Source organism: Paramormyrops kingsleyae, chromosome 25 (genome assembly GCF_048594095.1).
Source record: "Paramormyrops kingsleyae isolate MSU_618 chromosome 25, PKINGS_0.4, whole genome shotgun sequence".
Classification (NCBI taxonomy): domain Eukaryota; kingdom Metazoa; phylum Chordata; class Actinopteri; order Osteoglossiformes; family Mormyridae; genus Paramormyrops; species Paramormyrops kingsleyae.
Window position 1 is genome coordinate 11,359,197 of NC_132821.1, and position 17,672 is coordinate 11,376,868.

At 43.8% G+C, this 17,672-nt stretch overlaps 2 long non-coding RNA genes across 2 annotated transcripts; both read left to right on the forward strand.

The window, feature by feature from the left end:
- The first annotated feature begins 1,078 nt into the window (after positions 1-1,078).
- LOC140582793 (uncharacterized) lies at positions 1,079-2,333 on the forward strand. Its single transcript, XR_011985575.1, has 3 exons — positions 1,079-1,239; positions 1,399-1,715; positions 2,062-2,333. It is a non-coding gene; the product is annotated as an uncharacterized lncRNA (long non-coding RNA).
- Positions 2,334-12,122: 9,789 nt separating this feature from the next.
- Positions 12,123-13,183, forward strand: LOC140582794 (uncharacterized). The gene is made up of 3 exons (XR_011985576.1): positions 12,123-12,206; positions 12,851-12,916; positions 13,017-13,183. It is a non-coding gene; the product is annotated as an uncharacterized lncRNA (long non-coding RNA).
- Positions 13,184-17,672: the final 4,489 nt, after the last annotated feature.

Sequence of the window (17,672 nt, forward strand, 5' to 3'; positions counted from 1 at the left end):
GACTGTATTTTAGCTTAATTCTTTTTGTGCAATGTGAATGAATGTATCACTGAAATTATACATTTTGCATCAGGTGCATTTAGCCGTGAGTTTGTGATGTATTTTTAATTGAATTTATACATAGTTTACTAAGTTGAAAAATAACACTGCTCCTCTTTGTTTAATTTTAATACAGAGAAAACATCCTAATCACTTGAAAAACTACTCAAACCTGACCTCGATCGCTCAGAAGAGGAAGAATGTGAGCAGAAATATGGAGCCCTTAACGAAACAACTCAAAATTGGAGAGACCAAGATCATTTCTCAAGCGACCGTTGATAAAGCTGTACTGCGATTCATTGTGTACGGTCTCCAACCTTTTAGCGTGGTTGAAAAAGATGAATTCAAGGACCTGATTCATGACTTGCAGCCTAACTCTACTGTACGATCAAGATCAACCATCTGTACCAAGATAGAGGAAGCTGCGGGAGGAATGAAGAAAAGTGTAACAGAAGCCATGAGCAGGGTGGAATACATCTGTACAACTACTGATTGCTGGAGTTCAAGGCGGCGCAGCTTTATAGGTATGACAGCGCACTGGATTGACCAACACAATCTACAGCGATGCTCTGCAGCACTTGCCTGTCGACAATTAAAGGGGTCGCACACGTTTGATGTACTTGCAGCTGCGATACATGACATACATTCTGAATTTGAGATACATGAAAAAGTTGTCTGTATAACAACAGACAATGGATCAAATTTTTTGAAAGCCTTTCGTGTCTATGGAGGTGAGAACATGCACAGCAACAACACAGAACATGCAACAGCAACCCCATCAGAAGATGAGGATGAATCTGACACTGAAGATGGGGAGAAATGTGGAGAGACTGAATATGTTGAGGTTGCTGAAATTCTAGCCAAGGATGATCTTGAATTTCATTTGCCCAAGAATCAGCGTTGTGCTTGCCATCTTCTGAACTTGGTTTCCACTGTGGATGTTGACACTGCTCAATCAGATGAAACATACAAAAGGTTATCAAGATCATTCTTCTCCAAATGTTGGGCCTTGTGGAACAAGAGTGGCTGGTCCAGTAAAGCTGCAGAGATGATGGAAGAGGAATGTAGTATGCAGTTAATTCGTCCAAATGCCACACGATGGAACTCTTTGTTTCTTTCAGTGGAGAGGATACTGAAGATCATGAAGGAAAAGGGAGATGGTGTTTTCCGGAATCTCTGTGTGGAATTCAAAATCCCCATGTGAGTAATGTTATAATGAATGTTATAATCAATGCAAATTGTTCTACTATCCTATGATTCATTTAAATCCTAAATGAGTAGCATCTATATTTTGCTATAATCAGTTACTTTAAATGGTCTTGAAAAAGGTTGTTTTTTTTTTTGTTTGTTTTTTAATAGGTTCACTCCTGCAGAAAAGGCCTTTCTTGGGGAATATGTCACGGCTATGGCCCCTGTTGCCAAAGCGATTAATATCTTGCAGGGAGAAACCAATGTGCATATGGGCTGGCTTTTACCAACACTCAACGTCATGGTTTCCAAACTAAAACGAGCCAAGATATCCATGAAACTCTGCAAGAGCCTGGTAGATGCAATCCTTGAAGGTGTGAACAAGCGCTTCGGTGACATGCTCAATAATCCTGAGCTGATTGCAGCTGCAATCCTGCTTCCGAAGTTTAAAACTTATTGGACAACTGATGATGCCATCCTCAACCTCGGTTTGTAGTCACAGGCATATACTGTAAAACTAAATGAAGAGCAGTGACATACTAATTAGTATAGTTTTTTTTTCTTTTCTTTTTAAATTAATTGCTAACTGATTTTGGAACTAACTTAAACATTTAGATGGAAAAATGGGTGTTCTAGTATTGCATATAATTTGGGATATTAGGCAATATTCTAAATACTTTTATCAGTAATGTGTGAATTTTTGGAAACTTTGTGGAATGCTGAGATAATGTATTTTAAACTGAATAAATGTGAATATGCGTAATTTTAAAAGCACTAAAATGCTTTTGGATTAATTTAAATTGTTGCAGAAACATTTCCAAATGTGTATTGTAGGCCTTGACTTCATAAAGGGAAATATGGAGGAGAACTCTCAGCTTACAAGTGATTCCACTTCATCAGAGGAAGAGGATTTCTTCAAGCCACTGAAGACGTCTCGGGCACAACAAGGCCCAGCAGTGCTTGATGGCTATCTGACATATGCTGGTGATGACACGGGTGTCCTGAAAACCTTCCCCTCTCTACTAAAGTTGTCTTTAAGGCTCAACACTCCCCTTCCTGCATCTGCTGCTTGCGAGCGTCTTTTTAGCAGTGCTGGCCTCATTTTCAGGCCAAAAAGAACTAGAGTAAGTTCCAAGAACTTTGAGAACCAGCTTTTGTTGAAGCTGAATAAAAATATTGCCCCCCTCTGAAACTGAGAGATAAAACACCATTAAAGTCAGCTCTGAATTTGTTTTTTTATTAGTTTTTTTTAATTGTTTTACCTTTTTTTTGAACATTTGAGTTTGACTGAGACTGACTTTTTGTTCTATTTTCTTCTTCTGCCATTTTGAAACATTGAGGTGTTCAATTTAATGTCTATATTAGGAAATAAAGCCTCATAAATAAATAGTTCCTTGTTTTCCACATTTCTTGGTGTTCTTTGAGCCTACATTCAGTACGAGTAAAATACTTAAGTTCTTTTAAAATTGGATACTTTACGACTTTTACTCAAGTCTTATTGGAATTGGTGACTTGTAACTTGTAATGGAGTAATTTATACAGTAAGGTATCTGTACTCTTACTCAAGTATGGTTTTCAGGTACTCTTTACACCTCTGCCAGGACCACACCCCTAGAGTTTAGATTCTCTGCCCGAGGCCGAGCCCAGACTTGACCCGACCCGACCCGTGGGCCGGGTCGGGCCGATATTTCCTGCCACTATCTTCGGGCCGGGCCGGGCTGGGCCGGGCCGGGCTGGGCGGGGCCATGATCAAGCATTTGTGTGTGTTTTTTTTTTTTAAATCATTACTTAATTAGCCTAATTGGGTGGAGAGCTATGCCATAATTATAAATGTAGCTCCCTCCCGTAAGACACGAGCACAAGAGTCCTTTGCATTTAACTGAGCCGACGGTTTATTCGAAAGACAGTGGCTTCGTTATTATCACCATCATGGCAGACGTGAGAACTAAATACAGATACGGAAACACAAAATCAAGCACATTTACTTACAATATTAGCTAACAAACATTGAAATTCAAATGAAATATAAACATAAATAACAATAAAGACAGCTTAGAGAATTCATATACAGTTAACACGAACCTCAGTTAGCATTTACATGGCTAAATACAACAAACTTAACTAAAACTTAATTAACACATACCTCGTTGGCTGCTTACGGAAGGATTTAACCTTTTTCTTAACCCTTTACTTAAAGTTCGATGCCGAGCACACAAACTGGTTCCAGCAGCAAGCGAATTGGATAAGTGAAAACGTGCTTTTCTTCTAAACGTGTCTCAATAATTGCGGACATCAGAACAACAGTTCCGCTATTACCTATTTTGTTTAAAAATATTCTAAAACTTATCATATTTATTAAATATGCCATCCAAAGTTAATTACTTGTTCATTTTCTGTGTTTATCATTGTTCACGTTTTTTTTTCATTCGGATCTATTTGCGATCCATTCTGAATAAACAAACAATGCAGTTTACATGCTTCGTTATTGTTGCATTTTTCATTAAGATAAATCTAAACTAATTTCTGTAGTTCAAACAACTTAGAATTGTAGTTGAGAACGTCTGTTACAACGGCTCACGTATTAAAAAATAGTCGGGTTTAAATCGGGCTCGGGCTCATAATTACAGTTAATGTGTCGGACCGGGTCGGGCTCGGACACAAGGTGCACGGGCTCGGGTAGGATCGGGTTTCATTTTTTGGGCCCGATCTAAGCTCTACACACCCCTAAATGCATTGAAGCAACTGCCATGTGATTGGTTGATTAGATAATTGCATTAATGAGAAATTGAACAGGTGTTCCTAATAATCCTTTAGGTGAGTGTATATGCACAGCAGTAAAAATGGTGGGTAACCATTTATATCCTTACCTTTTTTGAGATCACTAATGTTAAGTAAACGCTGTTTTGTAAATTTAAAAGGTGCGTAAATGGCGTTTGTGTGCATTTACCCTCCACTACACCACTGAATGAAGGATTTGCGTTAAGTAATCTGAATAATTGCATAAAATAATCCAAAAACTCCACAACGTCACATAATACATCAGTGTCTCTCCGACCTAATTTCAGCTAATTATCATCAAATTCTGGCTTCTAAAACAAGATTCTGCTGTGTCCGCCTCCGCCATTTTTAAACTTTTTTTTCAATTCTCCCAGAATTCATCACGTAAGCTTCTCAAGGCACGCCATTGGTTCTCGTCACCTTTTTCCTTTTATGGCGATCGGCATCCAGCTTAATCGTACTTTACTGCCACCGCGGCTTTGGTTAGCTTACTGCTCCCAAATTAGGAGGTAACCACTGTACTTGTGTGTGTAATAACGTAGACCCAACTAATCGATTATTAAATTAGTTGGCAACTATTTTAATAATCGATTTTAATCGATTAGTTGTTGCAGCCCTAGTTTTGTACAAACAGCATGATATCATCTGCACAGATTATTTTGTGTTGAGGTATCGGTATGAATTCCATTTATTTCACTTTTCTGTCATATTGCTGCCGCATGTGGTTCTATGAAGATGCCAAACAATGAAGGAGAGAGTGGGCAGTGATCCCATCTGTGACCACTATAGCTTTGGATGAGGTGTACGGTCAGTGATGGGCAGTAGCCATATAGCGAAGCTATTTGTTTACTTACATTATCTAGTAGCTTGCCTGTAGTGTCGCTGATTTCTGAATCAAATGATTTTCCAGTAGTTACGTTATTTTTTTGATAAAGTATAGCGACCTAGCGTCCATAAAAGCTACAATTCCCAGGACATGTCTGAGAAAAGCATCTTTGGGATGTGGTGGAACGGGAGTTTAATGTCCTGGATGTGCATCCCACAAATCTCCATCAACTGCAAGATGCTATCCTATCAATATGGGCCAACATTTCTAAAGAATGCTTTCAGCACCTTGCTGAATCAATGCCACGTAGAATTAAGGCAGTTCTGAAGGCGAAAGGGGGTCAAACACCGTATTAGTATGGTGTTCCTAATAATCCTTTAGGTGAGTGTATATGATGTTATTTATCAAAGACATTGAGCACTAAACAATGGAGATGACAATTGGAAATTCAACTAAAAGTAAGTGATAAGCAGAAGAAAACAAGGGACAGGGAACAGACCACACAGGCAAGTTAGCTGTAGTTGTGAGCAAATTACAATGATGCAAATATTTTTAATCCAACTATTTAGTTACAAATTCCTCAACCTGGGAGTCATCAGCATTTGAATCAAGCACGTCAGTTACTCAAGCCGTCAACATCAGCTTCTGAGATGAGGGGACAAATACCTGGATTGGGCTTGCCAGCCTAGGGCTATTGTTTCCTTGATTGCTGTTTTGCACTTCTCTGCGATGCACATGCAGGGCTACCCATCCCCCAACAATCTGCCAACGTAACAATTAGGCTGAGATCACGTAAACATCAGGTCACGTAAACAGAGTGACTCAAATAAATGTATTAAAAAACCAGTAATGCCGAGCAATATACCAAAATATTCGGAACATTATACATTGAGCCTATCCTGCTAATATTAGTAGTCACTGTATGTCATGTCTGTGTCACAACAGTACGGATTAGAACAATATGTGGTACCATCAATAATGCGATCTGGGCCCTTTAAGGCTGGCTCGCTCCAATTAGTGAGCGAGTGCTTTCAGGCAGAAATTTCAGGGTAAAAACGACGAAATCGAAATTGGATCATACTGCCAATATTGCTCAGAATCACTGTAGCTGTCCAATGGTATGCGGGGCGTTGCAGTTGCTTAGCGTGACCGACGCATAAGAAAGCAAACATTCTTTATCATCGTCCTATGTATGTTAAATTACGATCTTCCACATTAATCAAGATATTGTAAAACGGAAATTACTACAGCTCCAATAGCTTATATTAAAGTCAGCCAAGTGTCACAACAAGGTTTTGAAATGGCAAACACAGACACAAATCAAATGTATATGAGCAAGCAACATAAGGGATCTGTTGTTTGGGTAAATTATATTATAGTATACACTATATATTTGTGGTGTGGTGGCGAATTGGTGCAGAAGTTTTAGAACTGCACTCTCAATTTATCACTTTATTTAGAAATATAATTTCAGTTCTTATCCTTTTTAAAAGTTACATTTTTTGAAATTGTCTTTCAAAGTGTCCCTCAGAATGACACTGGGGCTGGGGTGGGCGGGGCTACGAGGGGGGAGGGGACGCGGTCAGAATGGTATATTAAGAGGAGACCTCCACATGTACAGTTACTCTACCTCTGCTTCCAGCGAGACAAGAGCTCCAGATTCTGCTCAAGATTTCATCTTTTGTCGAACAACTCGTCAAGAATGGCTTCCAAGGCGTAAGTTATGATCAATTTATGATTGGTCATAATCATCTTCTGCACCAATTCGCCACCACACCACAAATATATAGTGTATACTATAATATAATTTACCCAAACAACAGATCCCTTATGTTGCTTGCTCATATACATTTGATTTGTGTCTGTTTGCCATGACTGGTACAAAAAGACCAGACGGGAAAACACAGCAGGAGATAGAACATGGGGACCAAAAACCAACTGACTCGGGAACAGACGCGGGGACGGAGGAACAAATCCTGGGGCATGAGGCGGAAAACAAAACGTAGGGGAATCAGAAGGGAAAGGACCAGGGACATGGGACTGGGACCGAAGCAGGGCAGAGGGACTGGAAGGAAAGGGCAGAAATGGAACTTGTTGGGGCAGCTGACCGGGAAACGGAGAAGGGAACTGTTGGGTAGGTGGTTGGTAGGAGGGCGACAAGGAAGGGACTGCGGGACGTGGACAAGGACGGGTACTGGAGGGCGATGAGGCAATGACGGCAGGACAGGAAAAGGGACCGGAGGGTGACAAGGAAGGGAGCGAAGGACCAGAGGATGATGAGGAAGGGACCCTAGGACAAGGACGGGAACTGGGAACGGAGGGCAACAACGAGGAGGGGACTATAAGACTGGGGAACGACGAGGAGGGCACAAGACCGGAATGGGGACTGGAGGACGATAACGAAGGGACTGTAGGATGGCGACCAGAGGGTGACAATGAGGAAGGGACTGCAGGATTGGGACAGGACCTGGGACTGGAGGGCGATGAGATGGGCACGGGACCGGAATGGGAACTGAAGGGCGAAGGAGAAGGGAATGATGAATGAGGGCCAGAGGGTGACACTGAGGAAGGGGCTAGGTCAGGGCGGTTGAACCGCCTGGCATGTCCCCGTCTCCCCTTTCGGGAGACAGAGAACAGGGCTGGTCCTTTGCTGGGCCCCCACCAGTGCCAAGAAAGGTCCACTTGTGTGGGGGTAGAAGTCCGGGCCTTTGGGCATGGGGTCAGGACGGCCTTAGATGGAGAAGCAGAGGCGGCGGCCCCCTGTGGGCCGGGTGCGGACAGAGCAGAGACGAAGGCAGCCCCCTGTGGGCCAGATGTGGGCAGAGCAGAGACGAAAGCGGCCCCCTGTGGGCCGGGCGCGGGCAGAGCAGAAGCAGAGGCCCCCTGTGGGCCAGGCACGGGCGGCTCGGGCTGAGCGACGGAAGCGGCCGTGGCTTGCCCTGGGCAACCTGGTTCGGATTCCTTCGGCGACCCGGCCAGGTCCACCAGGTGCCAGAAGGCCCTCTCCAGCCTTCGCACCTCCTCCTCCGGAGATGCTGGAGAGAGCTGGAGCAGCTGGTTGCCTCGGTCAGGGCACAGCATAACTAGGGTGACTGGAGGACAGCTGGAGTCAGGGATAGCCGTCTCCAGACGGCCTGAAGAGTGCAGAGCTGCTCAATACAAGCCTGGACATCATCCAGAACAGCAGGTGTCCCAGAGCCTGGGGATCGTCCTTTTGGCTGGTTCATACTGTCAAGGTTGCGGGCGGCGCGGGCACGGGAACGGGGCATGGTGCACGAAAAAGGGTGGACGACCCACTTGCGGCTCAGGGAACAGAAAGGGTTAATAAAAATAAACCGAAGACACTACAAACACAATGAAACCAAAAGGACCACGAGGGGTCAAAACTAAAGGGGATTAATTAACTAAATAACTAAATAACTAAATAACTAAATAACTAAATAACTAAATAACTAAATAACTAAATAACTAAATAACTAAATAACTAAATAACTAAATAACTAAATAACTAGGATGGTAAACAGAATACAGATCTAATCAAGACAAGCAACAACCCTCACATAGACAATCATAGACACAACGCAATGAACCAGCGGGGAACAGAACAAAGGCAGGAACTAATATACTACGGGGGTAATGACTAACACAGGGCAGGTGAGGCTGATTAACAAAGACTAGGGAAACAGGACACAGGTGAAACCAATTAACTCAAAGACACTAACAATCAGGGAAACTAAACACTAACCAAGGAAGCATATATCAACACACGGAAGGTACATAGGCAATAACATAAGCAGGGGAACAAGAAACAAAACCAAAACCAATTACAAAGCAAACACCAGGAATAATTAAGCATAAAGGAAAACACCAGGGAGCTAAATACAAAAACAGCGGAGGCGGGATTCGAACTCACAACAAGAGGGAACTCAGGACCGAGTGGCAAACAGACAACACATGCTTAATACATTGAGCCACAAGACCAGACAAGTGATAGGAGAGAAACAAGGACTGACGTATGGACGGGATGACCAGCACCACCTGCTGGTCAAACGGGGAAGGGGCACGGAAGGACCACAGCGGGAGGCCGACCCTGACAATGAGCAGGTTGGTGGGAAAACTCTTCAGTCTTTTTTACACATCTCACGTCGTTTCTTCAGTATGACATTTACTAAGAGTTTTTTATTTACTTATTTATCTGAAAGGATGATCCAGGAGCTGGAGCGTCGCCACATGGTGGTGCCTGACACCCCCTCCCCAGCAGTAGCGGCGCAGACCAGCAGTGTTCCTGTGGTGGCTGGTACAACCGTGCAGCGACCGGAGAGCTCGGCGACTGAGCATTCGGAGGACGCAGTCAGTGTCACTAACGGCGAGATCTTTCAAGTGCGAGTATGAGTGTCTCGGCTTTGCAGCTTCATTGATACCTTTTGCTTTTGCTTGTGAGCCAATTGAAGGTGCAATTTTAAGACGAAATATGTTTTCCACATGGCAGTACCCGGGAGGTGCAGTGGCCACAGACCTCCAGGCACATGATGCAGGAGAAGGGACTGTACATTCTCTGGACCATCCCCTCCTGAAGGGCTTCGCCGCATACTTGGAGAAGGATCTCCTGAATGAGAATTTCAAGCAGACGGTGAGGTCTCCCATAAAAGTTCACTCTATTATTTTTTGGAGCTTTATATCTACGCAATATATTCATTAAGTAATGCCGATTTTATTTTCCAGGTGGAAAACGTCAGCAGGTTCATGTTTTTTGTGAACCCTGAAGAGCCATCCCTTGAATTTCTGAGGGAGAGGGAGAAGACGAAGCTCTTCTTTCGGGAGCTGACTGAGGCTGGTCTCTCCAGGCAGACTCAGGTCAACTACATGAAGAGCCTGAAGAGGTTGGTAGCATGTAGATTTTTAACAGTATATTGTAGGTTTGTGTTGTATTGTCGTATCTGTTTTCTTCAAGGAAGTTCAGTCCTCCCACTATTGTCATGGTGGCATGTACAAGTTTATGTACATATGGATACTTACATACATGTCCTTCCTCTGACAGATTCCTCAAGTACCACACCGTGGCCACCGACCTCCGGCGTGACAACATTGCCTTGTGGAATGAGGCAATGTTCTTCGTGGAGTACCTGGGCTCACTCCAGCAGAGCTCTGCAAAGTTGGTGAGTAAGGAGATGACGCAAAGGAGGTAAGTTCAACTGTCAACACCCGTTAAATTCCATATTATGATTTGATTATACATCTCCTCTACTGTGTTTAACACACTCATGATGTTTTTTTTTTATCTCCCTCACTGCTCCTGGAGTGCACTGCATGGAGAAGCAGAGCCATTTCACATTGTGAGCACATTTTATTAAAATGTGTACTGTATTGATTAGGATTGACAGTAATTGAATTTTCTTCTCCCACCCACATAGTCATGTCATTCTCACGGAGATGAGCCCAGAGAAGAGTCCAGAGGACTGCTGGGCCGTGCTGAGGGCTGCCAAGAACGACTTCTTGGCAGTCCTTGGCAAGGTGTATCCAGAGGAGATGCCCCTGGAGTGTGCAGAGTGCTGTCTTGTCCTCTACTACCTGGAGGCCACGGTGATTCTGAAGCATCTCCAGCCACCAGGCGTGGTGGAGCACATGACCGTAAGTGTTGTATTCTTTTTGTCTTCACTTTTCCTCTTTGCCGATACTCTTATTTATCAGTGGGACATCATTGTATTGTGTAGGTCCAGAAGTGCATGACCAGGAGCACGTCCAAGGCCGACCATACGGTGATTGTGGTGAAGGAACACAAGACGTCGGCGCAGCAAGTGGCCACATTTGCATTATCCTCTGAGGAGGAGACAGTAAGTATATCAAGTTTGATAAGATTTATTTCATAGTTTATTTCAAGAGCAGCGATTTAATCTGTTTTCCTCTGTCAACAGTGGTTCGACATCTACTTCACCCAGGTACGGCCACAGCTCCTGAGCTCCAAGAGGAGCCGGACGACACCGGATGACCTGGGAGGAGACGAACGGTTCTTCATCTCCACCGCAGGCAGGCCGGTGTTCAACGCTTCGAGTGACCTCAACCGGCTGCACCAAAAGTGAGCTGATCATCATGATTAATTCCCCCTATAATATGTTCTACATACATGTTGTCAGGTGTTGTGTGAGACGTATTAATAAATGTATTTTTGTATTTTAGATACAAGCTGGATCCAGTCACCTACCAGACGGCCCAGCGCATCTTTGAGACGGCCACCAAGGACTTGACGGACCAAGAGAAGTCCTTGGTGGCCGATTATCTCACTCATTCCACTGCGACAGCTGACGAGCACTACCGGATGAAGCAGTCGCGGAATGTGGTGCTGGCCAGTTAGCTGCTGAAGAAGCTGGCAGGTGACTCAAGGTAGGCATGTTTTCTGTTTGTCAACACACCAACATCAAGACACACAACCAAAGCCCTCACCACTGAACACTAATCTTAAACTTTTGTGTTTTTTTATTTTTTAATTTGTATCTCAGCGCTGACTCCGCAGAGGAAGGACCCAGCTGTTCTGCCCGTGGTGCCGCACGGGATGCTGCCCCGGCATCCAACCAACAGATGGATGTCCAGGCAGCGTTCGATCAGCTCCTTCGGACCCACCCCGTGACCCTGGATGGCGACATCCCAGACAAGACAGCACGCTCGCAGACGTCGGGCCGGTTTCAGCGGCAGCTCTATGAGCGCTGGCTGAAGGCCCAGATGAGGATGCGCGTACGGCATGTCTTGTGTGAGTATTGTTTGTAGCACTAATGACATTTTTTACTGTGAAACGGTCCTATCTACATAGGCTTCTTAACTAACAACAATTTACTTTGTTCTTGACAGCACACTTTGGCAGACGGCAGCCCACCGAGTCCCGGGTCGACGCTTGGATCAGGAACCAAGGCTGGAAAAGTAATGTTCCAAGCGCGGCCAGCGTTCTGAAGGACTGGAGACCAGTGGGTTCGGTGGACACTGCCGTGGACTCTAGCCACATCCAGGAGCTCATCCACAACCAGAAGTGGAAGGGACTTGTGGTGATGGACATTGCGGGGAAGGGGAAGGGAGTCTGCGCCACCCGGCAGTTCCAGGCTGGTGAGGTGGTGTCCCAGACAGCAATTCCCTCTGTGCCGGATCCGTTTTCGAATCACTAGATTCGCGTAGCAGTCACACTCACTATGCACCTCTGCGCCAGCTTTGCAGCATATTTGTCCGCAAGCTCTGACTGACAGTCCGTCAGAAAGGTCCGTATCTGATCCGGAGCAGCAGCACAGACCGGACCCGCGCTTTTTTAAATCTCGCAGATGCGCGTGTACGTGCCTCAGTAAGAGGTAACTGAAGAGTCACACAATAACCAGTGAAGACCTGCTTGTGGTTCTTGGTAAGTGCATTATAAAACTATATTAAGATTGACATATAGCTGATAGTTCCATCCATGCGATTAAAAAACATATAACTAATGCGAAAGTAGGCTTAAAGTAAGAATTGGCGATTGTGGTGAAAGCCTGTTCTCAAAATTGGTGAATATCTCCGTTCGAGTGGATGTTATGTGCAATGAGATGCGGGCAATATTTTTGTACGTCTGCGTAAAATTCTAATTTTGGGTTCAGTGTCACCAACTTGGCAGTAAATATTATCTAAGCTCATTTCCAGCCTGTGTGTCTTCCAGTTCATTTATCTGGTTAGCATGCAAACGTTACTTAAAGTTGCTCAAACTTAGTAGGCCCAGTTGATGGGACCCTGTTTACACGGTTTTTGGATAAATCAGCAAACTTCGTTTAGTTAAATGTTTGCTAGTGTTAGCATAAAATATTTTTCAGATTTAATTTTGATAATGTTTGAACAAATATGTTTATTTAGATTTGAATTGTATTTTATCTATTAGGTGAAACATTAAGTGTATTTTTCCCCCTTTTTTCAGTTTCTTACTTGTTCATTTCAAATTCAGATTCTCATTTTTGCAGCAGTGTTAGAGTTTTTTTGAGTAGCTAAATATCTCCTATTTCTTTGAACTGTGCTCCATAGGTTTTGTTCCATTCCATCTGCTGATGCTAGTCAAGTTGAGGTCAAGCTGCCCATCATCTCTTGCAGGTAGCCAGCTATATCACATACATACAGTCACATTTTGAGACACATAATGCACCTGTACCTTGATTTTGAAACTTGTTGCTTGATCTTTATTTCCACCCAGGTTCCTCAGATCTTTTGATAAAGGTTTCCTTCATGTTGCTCGGTCCCGCCACAAAAACAAAGGGGACCGTGCTTTTGCCGTGGCAGCTCCACGTCTTTGGAATGGTTTGACTCCAGATATTAGATCTGCACCCACGATCACAATTTTTAAATCCAGACTAAAGACTTATTTGTACTCTTTGGCCTTTGCTTCTTAGTTTTTTTTTTTATTTTTTATTTTTATTTTTTATTTTTATTTTTCATCTTGCTTTTGCTTTTTATGTATGTAATATATATTTTTTTTTATTGTGTCATGCTATCATGTTGCACTGTGTCCACGTCTTTCTATGCAGGTTGTCACGATCGGAGACAGAGGCAAGCAGGGAAGCAGGAGCGCAAGCCAGGACGTCAGGTAAGCAGGGTTTAATGTGCAAAATACGGACATGGACGGACGATACACGACAATACAATGCACGATCTGGGGAACAAGGGGAGACGTGGACTGATATACAGAGAACAAGGCAAACGAAACAGGAAACAGCTGGGCACAATTGGGGAAGTACACGTGGATAATGAGGGGGCGTGGCACACACTAGGAGCGGACGGAGCGGATCGTGACACAGGTAGTTCTCGTTTGTGTTTACTGTAATGCTTTTAGCATTTTATGCTTGCTGTCTTTATTTAAATTTAGTTGTAGTTTTAGTTTGACATTGTACAGCACTTTGGTCAGTTTTCACTGTTTAAATGTGCTATATAAATTAAACTTACTTACTTACTTACTTACCTGATGCCCTGTCGAATAACACATTAAGATTTAGAAATGACACTCTATAGCGGGGGTCTCCAACTCCAGTCCTGGAGAGCTACTATCCAGTAGGTTTTCTGTCCCACTTAGACTAGAACAATATGTGGTACCATCAGTAATGCGATCTGGGCCCTTTAAGGCTGGCTCGCTCCAATTAGTGAGCGAGTGCTTTCAGGCAGAAATTTCAGAGTAAAAACGGCGAAATCGAAATTGGATCATACTGCCAATATTGCTCAGAATCGCTGTAGCTTTCCGAAGGTATGCGGGGCGTTGCAGTTGCTTACCGTGACCGACACATAAGAAAGCAAACATTCTTTATTATCATCCTATGTGTCACGTTCGGGCGTAAGACGAGCAGGGAAGCAGGCGAAAGCAGCCAGGAAGTCAGGTAAATGGGGTTTATTCCACGACAGACGGACATCCACGGACAATACAACAATGACTGATCTGGGGATGACTGACTCTGACAAGGACTAAATACACTAAACAAGCTGAGGGAAACGAGCAACAGGTGAGATCCATCAGGGAAGAACACGAGGTAATGAGGGGGGCGTGGCACACATCGGGATCGTACAGAGCAGGGTGTGACACTATGTATGTTAAATTACGATCTTCCACATTAATCAAGATATTGTAAAACGGAAATTATTACAGCTCCAATAGCTTATATTAAAGTCACCCAAGAGTCACAACATGGTTTTGAAATGGCAAAGACAGACAGAAATTAAATGTATATGAGCAAGCAACATAAGGGATCTGTTGTTTGGGTAAATTATATTATAGTATACTATATATATGTGGTGTGGTGGCGAATTTGTGCAGAAATTTCAGGGTAAATACGGGCGAAATCGAAATTGGATCATACTGCCAATATTGTGTAGCGGATATAAAGATCCGTAGTTTTTATTTTAAAGTTTTCCTGCTAGTCTCTGGGCTCGGTGGATCATGCGGTCATGCCTTAGCCTATCCAATGAGTAGCGTTGCTGGGCGAGTCTCTGGTAGTGAGGGGAGCGGTAAAAAAAGGTCGGTTGGGCGAAGTGGAAGCAGAGTCGCGTGAAGTTTTTTTTACAAGGAATCGCGGCTAGTATAGTTGGAGCCCAGCTTCGTTTTGGCAGAACGAAAGTCTGTTGTTTTTTTTTTCCTTGTGTTGGAGTTGGGGATTATTGGGGCTGCGCCATCCCAAGCGGAGAGCGTGGCGGGTAGCCTGGTGTGCATACGCCGGACGCCATCTCGGTCTGCAGCGGAAGACAGAGACGCGGAGGGGCTGTTTGAGTGGTGTCGACGACAGCGGGTATGACGAGTGGCATCTTCGGGAGTCTAAGTCGTGTCCTGGCATCCGGTGGAACTGAAGGAGCTGGGGAATATCGTGGAGGAGGGCACCCGGATTAGCGGTGCTGAAGTGGAGGCAGCGCGCGCCGGTTTTGAGATCCAGGGCCCCGGAGCTGTGTTACACGGGCGTATGGTTACATGGGACATGATACCAGGTGAAGTTCATGGCATTTCCTCCAAAATCAGCGTTCACTGTGGCCCAGTCACCTTTCAGCTTCCTCCGGAGAACTTGTTCCCATTCCCTTCCACTGGGTTGGTAAATTCCATCCAATGCAAGGAATCCCAGAAACGGGCCCCTCCCACTTGGTTTGGGTCTGGCAGACTGTTGACCACCTCCTTCAGTTCACTTAGATCCCATTTCCTCTGCACCTGTACCATCCCGTAGTCTCTGGGGTTTGGCATTTCCACCAAGGGGAACTGTCTTGGCACTCCAACAGTTGCCCTTTGCTCTTCAAGGGTCTTATAATTGAAAACGACATTGACATAGTAAATGAGTTCAATGATAGTTTTGCACGGGTATTCACTGTTGAGGACACTAGTAACTTACCAGTTCTTATTACTAATCCAACATCGTCTATAACTAATATATATATAACTGAAGCTGATGTTTTGCAAAGCCTAGCTAAGCTCAAAATAAATAAATCACAGGGCCCTGATGGCATCTTACCTATAGTGTTAAAAGAGATGAGGGAAATTATTTGCCGACCCTTAACTTTACTGTTTCAAAAATCCTTATCTGAAGGTGTGGTACTTTCTGATTGGAAGCATGCCAACATAACGCCCATTTTCAAAAAAGGGGATAGAAGTAATTTGTCAAACTATAGGCCAATCAGTCTAACTTATATAACTGGTAAAGTTATGGAGGCTATAATCAAAGAGAAAATGGTAGATTACCTGGACTCAAATAACATTTTGAGGGATAGCCAGCATGGATTTAGGAGAGGTAGATCCTGTTTAACAAATCTGTTGGAGTTTTTTGAGGAAGCTACTCAGGAAGTTGATGATAAGAAGGCCTATGATGTCATCTACTTAGATTTCCAAAAGGCTTTTGATGTTGTCCCCCACAAGAGGCTCTCTCTTAAACTCAAAGCGACAGGTATTTTAGGAACTGTCGCGACCTGGATTGATAACTGGTTAACGGATAGGAAGCAGCGAGTAGTTATAAGAGGCTCAATGTCACAGTAGGCCTGCGTTCATAGTGGGGTACCACAGGGTTCAATTTTAGGACCACTATTGTTCCTAATTTACATAAATGATATAGACACCAATATATACAGTAAACTGGTGAAATTTGCAGATGACACCAAGGTGGGTGGTGTAGCAGATACTGAACTAGCGGCTCAGCAGCTACAGCGGGATCTTGATTTAATTAGTGACTGGGCCGATACCTGGCAGATGAAATTTAACATAGACAAATGTAAGGTACTCCATGTAGGGAGCAGAAATATAAAGTACAGGTATTTTATGGGACCTACTGAAATAAAGGTAGCTGATTATGAGAAAGACCTTGTTGTGTATGTTGATGCTTCCATGTCTCATTCTCGCCAGTGCGGGGAAGCAATAAAAAAGGCCAATAGGATGTTGGGGTATATCTCCAGGTGTGTGGAGTTTAAGTCAAGGGAGGTAATGCTAAGATTATGCAATTCCTTGGTGAGACCTCACCTAGAATATTGTGTGCAGGTTTGGTCACCATATCTTAAAAAGGACATAGCGGCCTTAGAAAAGGTGCAGCGTAGGGCCAAAAGAATGATTCCTGGTCTTAGAGGAATGTCATACGAGGAAAGGTTATTTGAACTAAATCTGTTCAGCCTCAAGCAAAGGAGATTGAGGGGGGACATGATCCAGGTCTATAAGATTCTAACAGGTTTGGATGCTGTTCAACCGAATAGTTACTTCAGCATTAGTTCAAATACAAGAAGTCGTGGCCATAGGTGGAAATTAGTGGGAGAACATTTCAAACTGGATTTAAGGAAGCACTTCTTTACACAGTGTGTAGTCAGAGTATGGAATAGTCTTCCTGATAACGTAGTGCAAGCTGAATCCTTGGGTTCCTTTAAATCAGAGCTAGATAAGATTTTAACAACTCTGAGCTATTAGTTAAGTTCTCCCCAAGTGAGCTCGATGGGCCGAATGGCCTCCTCTCGTTTGTATAGTTCTTATGTTCTTATGTTCAGTCAGAGTACTCTTCACCTTCAGTACTTCTACAACATCCACAACAGCCTTCTCGCTTCTTTATCTTTCTTCTTACCATCCTTATTTTCGCAGGATCGAAAGACCCATCTCTTGGCCACTTGCCACCTGTCCTTTTCGCCCACATTTCACACATCTCTGAAAAGTCCTTTCCAGTTCTTTCCTCTACTGCTTCCCTACATGTTTTACCCCGTAGTAAACCCTTATTTCCCTTATCACGTTTACGCATTTCCCTTTCAAATGCTGTTTCACCTTCCGGATCATAAGCCGGATCAGGAGCCCAATTTGACTTGCTACTGCTATTTCCCATTTTGTCGCACCAGACTTTCAGTACTGATTATTTTTATTTTTTTT